Consider the following 7,383-nt stretch of genomic DNA (forward strand, 5'->3'; position numbering starts at 1 on the left):
ATGATTCTAATAAGTGTTAAAAAATAATAATATTGTAATACACAAAATATTAATAACAATGCTAATAATGGTTGATTTAAATTTTTTAATATAAAAAATATAAATAGCAGTTTGGTGCTTTTGATATTATAGTTGGTTTTGTTGCTATTTTATAAATATTTTTTTAGATTTAAGAATTAGTTAAAAAAAGACGAGAACAAAAAGATTTTGCTTCATCAAAAAATTTTGTTTCGACCCTTGATCTATTATCCGTCTCTGATTAAACGTATCGCGATTTTGTAATCTTAAAAAAAGTGTGAAGTTCGACAAAATAGACAATAGAACTTTAAAAATAATACATCATAACATATTATCATATGAAACTATAAAATTAATATATGTACATAAAATCTAATTGAAACAAATGTGCATAAACAACTCAAAACCTAAGTTTAAAATATGCATTTTGTTTAAATGAAGTTGTCTAAAAACAAAAAATCGTAACTATAAAAGTGGAACAGCAAAAACTTGAACAACTTTTTCAAGCTTGGAATTTGGAACAGTTGAGAAAGTGAAAATAAAAGTACAAAAAAAAAAAAAAAACTCATTAGTGGATCAAACAATATGCATGTTATAACTACATATAACTAAAACCTAATATTGTTCAATGCATACAACTAAAACCTGGTATTGTGCAAAAATATGACCATATCCTAGTAGATCAAACAACATACATATTAATAATGTGTATGAAATACATAGACTTACATGATAAAGTTGGATTTGTTGCCAAAAAAATGGTAGTTTCAATGATGTAAAAAAGATAACTATAAAACGTTTGATTGAAATGTGTAAAATACATGTTTTTGATGAAGACAAAGATCAAAGCAACAAGCTCAAAAAGAAGTTCAAATATCTTCATTGATAAAACGTTAAATCCAAACATATTAGATGTTTAATGTAAAGGTAAATGATACAACTAATACTTCAAATACATGAGAACCATTCATATTTACATATGCATATAAAGTATTTTCAAAAGTCAAAATTACATTAACAAAGTCTTAAAACTAATATTTTTGACAAAATACAAAGGTGTATTCGAATACAGCATAGTGTATTCGAATACAGGTGCAAGTCAGAAGCAAAAGTTTCACATCTGTATTCGACTACGACCTGCTGTAGTCGAATACAAAGCAAGTCAATAGCCAAAACCTTTGCATTTGTATTCGACTACGACCTTCTGTAGTCGAATACAAATCAAGTCAGTAGCCAAAACTTTTACATTTGTATTCGACTACGCCCTTCTGTAATCGAATACAAAGCAAGTCAATGGCAAAAATCACGAATTTGTATTCGACTACATAAAGAATGTATTCGAATACAAGGTACAAATTTTGAATAAATCTGAACGTTACAAAGAGGTGTATTCGAATACAGACATCTTGTATTCGAATACAACTGGAAGCAATATAATTTTTCAGATCTGAAATGGTTCTAGATCATTGTATTTGTTCATCAAACCTCTTGGATCAATGGTCACGAATCTGAAGAGATGTTTATGGAGTATAAATACACCATAACTTCAAGTAAAAAAATCACAATCCTTTGAATCAAACCTTGAACAACTTTGAACAAAATTCCGATTTTTACAAAGTAGTTGCATTTCACTTTCATATCATTCAGAAAAGTTCTCAAAGTACTTAAAGTATTATTGGATTGAAATCATTATACCTCTCTTATATCCTTATTCCAAATCATATTGTATCACTTGTAAAAGAAAGTAGTACTTTCTTAAATTAGCTTAATCTAAGATAGTGGTGTGCTATCTTGAAGTTAGAATAGAAGTTTGTAGCAAAAATTCCAGGGTGGGAATTGTACAATTTTCTAACAACAAGTGGATTAATCTGTTGTGGTGTGCAAGAGGACTGGATGTACCCTTGGTCATAAGGAGAACCAGGATAGTTCTATTGTGTTCTTTATTTTTCTGCCATTTATATTTTTACATACATCAATCCTAAACTCAAAAATAATCCACTAAGACTCTAAAAACCAGAAAATCTCCTAACACCTAATTCACCCCCCCTCGCTCTTAGGCGTACCTCTGTACTTACATAACCAAGTGTATTGAGCACCATTAGTGGACAAATAAATTAGAGAACTGCCACTAGTCCAATTTTGAATCCTCCACAGGAAACCTAGAAGGCAAACTATAACCTATTTTCTCATGAGCAGCCAAAATGGTATTAAAATCAAAAAATGAAAGAACAAGGGAGACTGTAGTGACTTTGCTCAACAGTAATATGAGACCACAAATATCCCCTAACAATGTAATTTGTGGACGCATAAGCCACTCTCACACCAAAATTCACACCATTATCATAAAAAGTGATTGAAATATGTTGATTCGAACCGCTAATAATATTAGGTTCAAGTTATAGAGTTACCAGAAAATAGTAAAATAATTTAGGATAGTTACCAAATATTAGAAAGCAAATAGTCCATAGAATTAAGAGAGAAAAAAAGCATGTAATGCAAGCCATTTGTGGCGGCATATGCCCTCACAAAAGTAGGCGTTTGTGACGGCCTTTGCCCTAACAAAAGACAACGAAATTTTCACACTTTGTGGCCGTTTTGGCCGCCACAAAGGTTTGTGACCACCTTATTTGTGGCTGCTTAAGGCCGCCACAAATGCCTACTTTGTGGCTGTTTTTTTTCCTTTGTGAGAGCTTTTGGCCCTCACAAAATCCATGTTTTCTTGTTGTGCTAAAGTTGGCAATGTTGAAGACATGAGAGAATTAACAGTGGCATTTCTTGTAAATCGGAAATGGTAATGATGTGATTGCATGGAGAGGTGTGGAGAGTTGAATTTGTCATCCGCAGATTCTCTAAATACCCTTCCTAAAAAAGAAAGCAAGTTGTACATCCAAAGGTATTAATATGATTCTTGTAAATTAGGTATTAAATATGTTTTTTTTGTTTACAGATATATGAATCATTTTGATTTTAGTCCTTTCATTTTTTTTATTTATATTTTTGTAATTTACAACTTTTTTTAATTTCTAATGTGCTTTTTGATTAAAAAATATTAATGTAATCAATTTTTATTGATGTGACAACCGATAGTATGAATGAGTTTGGTTGGACTTTTTTTTTATTAAAATAATAACTACCTTAATTTAATTATTCTAATATAATTAATTAAATTTATGTACTTTATTAGATTAAAATATATTATTATTTATTCGATTTAAAAACCAAAATTGGGATTTTGAGTTTCCCGCAAATTTGAAACACACGAACCTAGAAGTTTCTTAGCTCTATAGATTTTCAACCATGGAAGCTTTTGTAGAATGAGAAACAAAATAAATAGGGGTTTGAATTGTGTCTCTTGTTTTTTTTCTAAATAAGGTAATGTTAACCTGATCTATTTCAAAATCATTTTTTAATAAGAAATTGTTTACTTTATCATACCAAATTCTTGGAACTTATTTTAGATAAGTTTTTGACTTACACTTCTTCATTTATGTAACCATTTAAGAAAATAATTTTCACATCTATTTGATATAGAGTAAAATTATTAAATACAACAAAAGAAAATAAATTTTTGATGGCCTCTAACCTTGCCACAAGGAAAAATGTTTCAGTATAATTAATATCTTCATGTTAATTGTATCGTTGGGCTATAAGTCTAGCTTTATTTCTAGTCACATCACCTTTCTCATTGAGTTTGTGTCTAAAAACCCATTTAGTTTCAATTGGCATCTTTTCCTTAGGTTTGGGAACAAGATTGAAAGTGCAAACATGAGAGGGGGGTTGAATTGTATTTGACAAAGTTGATAACTGTTTGCTAATTTGATGAAGGCTTGTTGGTTTTTATGAATTACTTAGACAATAAGCAATCGGGTTCAAATGCAACAAACCATGAAAGCATAAATAATTGGACACATAGATTTATCTTGATTCACCATTTACTTGGCTACACCTAGTCTCCTCATTTAGTGTTTCTCTATATGAACTTTAAAATAACTTTGGAATTTTTAGCTTTGAGTTTTTCTCCTCTTTTTGATTTTTCGATAATCTTCTTCTTCACCCTTGAGTATCTATTTATAGATAAAATTAGGGCTTCCATTTAGTCATTGTTTAATTCTTTTTTTTGATACTTTTAAGTTTCGCCAGGTATAGGTGTCTATATGTGGTTGAATAATTGGAGGAGAATTAAATGGAAAAAACTAAAGACTATACATTTTAGTATTTGCACATGTACCCCTAAATGGTTTAGATAATTTGATTGTGCCATATCATTGATGTTGTGAAGGAGACCAAAACCCTAAGGTAGAAATCGAAAGAGTTAATTGTTAGATCGGTACTTACATAGCGACATACCCTAGCTCATAGAGCATGAATTTTGAATTGAAACCTAATACCCAATTTCACAGTTTCGCAACAAGTGCTTTGGTCGTTTTGGAGAAGGAATTATGTGCACATTGATGAGGTCTACTTGTTCTTTTTATTGTGTGTGCATCTTTTGGCGGTTCATATTGTGATTCTTGCGTGTCAATTCCTCACTACTAGTCCTATATCACAATGATTTTTATATTAGTTTACAACAGACTCTTACTAATCCAGTCATTTCCTTACAACAAGATTTTGTGTCAATACAATCGAGGACTTAATCTACTATTTGAACAATATCATATAAGTATTATTTACTTTATCTCTTTATACTTTTAGTATTCTTCTTTAGTCTCTTCAGACTATCACCATTAGAACTCTTCTCAACTTTCTGGCAGGTTGTCGTTGAGGTTCATGATTATTTTATACCTCTTCAGGTACCTCTTATGGATGAAAGAGTTGTTGCCACAATCGAACTAATTTATAATAGTTATGGTTCGTGTCTGAATTGATACAAATTTTATTTCTAGGATTCTAACTCTCATTAAGAGAATACTAAATTTTAAATTCTACATCAATTCAAGTGTATCAAACAATTGATTGATTTACATCAATTCTAATAACTTTCTATTAAGAGGATTTTTCATTCATTCTTTTCTTTTGAAGTGTTCTGGGCTTTTACATAAGTTCTTCTTAATACGTTGCCTTTTTCATTCTCTCAACTGCTCTTTCATATTGATTGATTTCTACTTAAATATACTAAGAAATGTATATGTCGAGAATGTTATCGTTGGAGATATTGAATCAACATTTAAGGAAAATCAACCTTTAAGACATATCCATATATATCATCATAATTCATTCAACGTATCTTCAATTAAGAAGATGAACCTCAAAGGGTTTATCACTATCAGAGGATGTCATGCGCTTCTTCAGTCAGAGGATAAGTCCATCCTTGACGAGCATAAGATGTTGGAATATGAACTTCTTATTAGAGTGTTGATTGTATCATAGTATTGACTTAAAATATTTACCAGTCGGTCAATTGGCTTACTCGGATTATCATACGCAAAGTCATTAGAGTGAACTTATATTAACATATTTGTCGGAGGCGCATTGAGGGCGCGTTTATCAAAGTTAGTCACAACTCTAATAGATTCTTCATAGTTATTGTGAACTTGTTTAGTAGATTTTCTTTCGTTGTTCATCTAAGAATTTAACCTGTACTAGAACATTGACTTTATTAGAGGCTTCATTTAGACATTTGATCTTTGAGTTAGAGGATCAACTTGGCTTTTTAATTAGAGAAAGATAATCATTGTAGCATTATTTTTCCTTTGCGTGGTGGTCAATATTGTTTGCGTTCTCCCTCCTTCACAAAATTGGGGTGCCCCTTGGGGCCCATCCCAAGTTCATTACCTCCACCTTATATACCCTACTAGTGTGTGGTATCTCTCCAATGTGGGACTTCTCAATTTTTTTAATTCACAACAACACTAGCTCTCATAAATGCCATCATTATTTCCAATGAATTTTTCATTAAAGGCATCATCATTTCCAACAATCCCCCACTTGAATTTAAAAATTAGGTTTTTGAATAGCGTCAGACGCTTCTATAAGATTGTGCATAAACAAAGGTGTCTTTCGACTTGAACCTTTGCATAGCGAGTAAGATTCAGATTCAACAAGAGTGACTCGTAGTCTTGAACTCTATCTTTGACATCAAACCCACACACAACCTTTTCATTAGGTGTATTCTCAAAAGCCCGTCCATTTAGGGCCATGCACGTGTATCTCAGTCTAGTGACCGCTCTAGGAATTCTGCCTCGAAATTCCATAGGAAGCGGCCCCCACTTCCACATTCACGTAGGTGAGTCTATCAAGAGTACTCCTGTAGCTAAGTACCACACTCCACATAGAGTATAGATCTCATTAAGAGTTTCTATTATCTCATCATTTTATCGCTTCAGGAATCATGCTTCTCATATAAAACATAGCATGTTCATCTCATATCACTATGACTTGTTATTACCAATTGAACCTAATTCTTGGGATCTCCAGTCTTTTAGGTCGGGTTACCATCATAAGTGACTCATTGATCTATAGGCAATAGTCCCATCCTTTTGGATGTATTTTGGACTTTCTCTCTAGTTAATCTTTTCGTCAAAGGATCAGCTAAATTTTCATCAGTGCGTACATGATCCACAATAACATCTCCTTTAGAAAGTAATTCTCTAACTGTGATGTGCTTACGACGTATTTGTCGTCTTTTACCGTTATAATAACGATTCTCAATTTTTGCAATAGCCGCAGTACTATCGCAGTGGATTAACACAACTGGTAATGGCTTATCCCATAAAAGGATCTCTGCTAGCAAGCATCTCAACCAGCTTGCTTCTTCACTCGCATTAGCTAGTGCTATCATTTCAGACTCCATAGTGGACTGAGCCAATATCATCTGTTTCTTCCATTTCCATGATACAGCACCACCGACTATGCTGAAAACATAGCCACTGGTTGCCTTGGAGTCATCTGATAAGGTGTTCCAATCAGCATCACTGTATCCTTCAAGGACGGCAGGAAATCTTTGATAATGTAATCCGAGACTCATGGTCCTTTTAAGGTATCTCATGACTCTTTCGATAGCGGGCCAATGCTCCATACTAGGTCTACTAGTAAACCTGCACAACAATCCCACAACATAGGCAATGTCGGGTCTAGTACAATCAGTGGCATACCTGAGGCTGCAATGATGCTCGCATATTCAGTTTGTCTAACACCTTCACCAGAGTTCTTGAAAAGTTTCACACTTGGATCATATGGTGTGCAAGCAGGTTTACAATCAAAGTAATCATATTTCTTTAGGATCTTTTCAACATAGTGAGATTGATCCAAAGAAATTCCCTTTTCTGACCTAGTAATCTTGATTCCAAGGATTACACTCGCTTCTTTGAGGTCTTTCATATCAAAGTTGTTGCTCAACAGTGATTTCACATTATTTACAGCATG

This window comes from Cicer arietinum, chromosome 7, assembly GCF_000331145.2.
Source record: "Cicer arietinum cultivar CDC Frontier isolate Library 1 chromosome 7, Cicar.CDCFrontier_v2.0, whole genome shotgun sequence".
Classification (NCBI taxonomy): Eukaryota; Viridiplantae; Streptophyta; class Magnoliopsida; order Fabales; family Fabaceae; genus Cicer; species Cicer arietinum.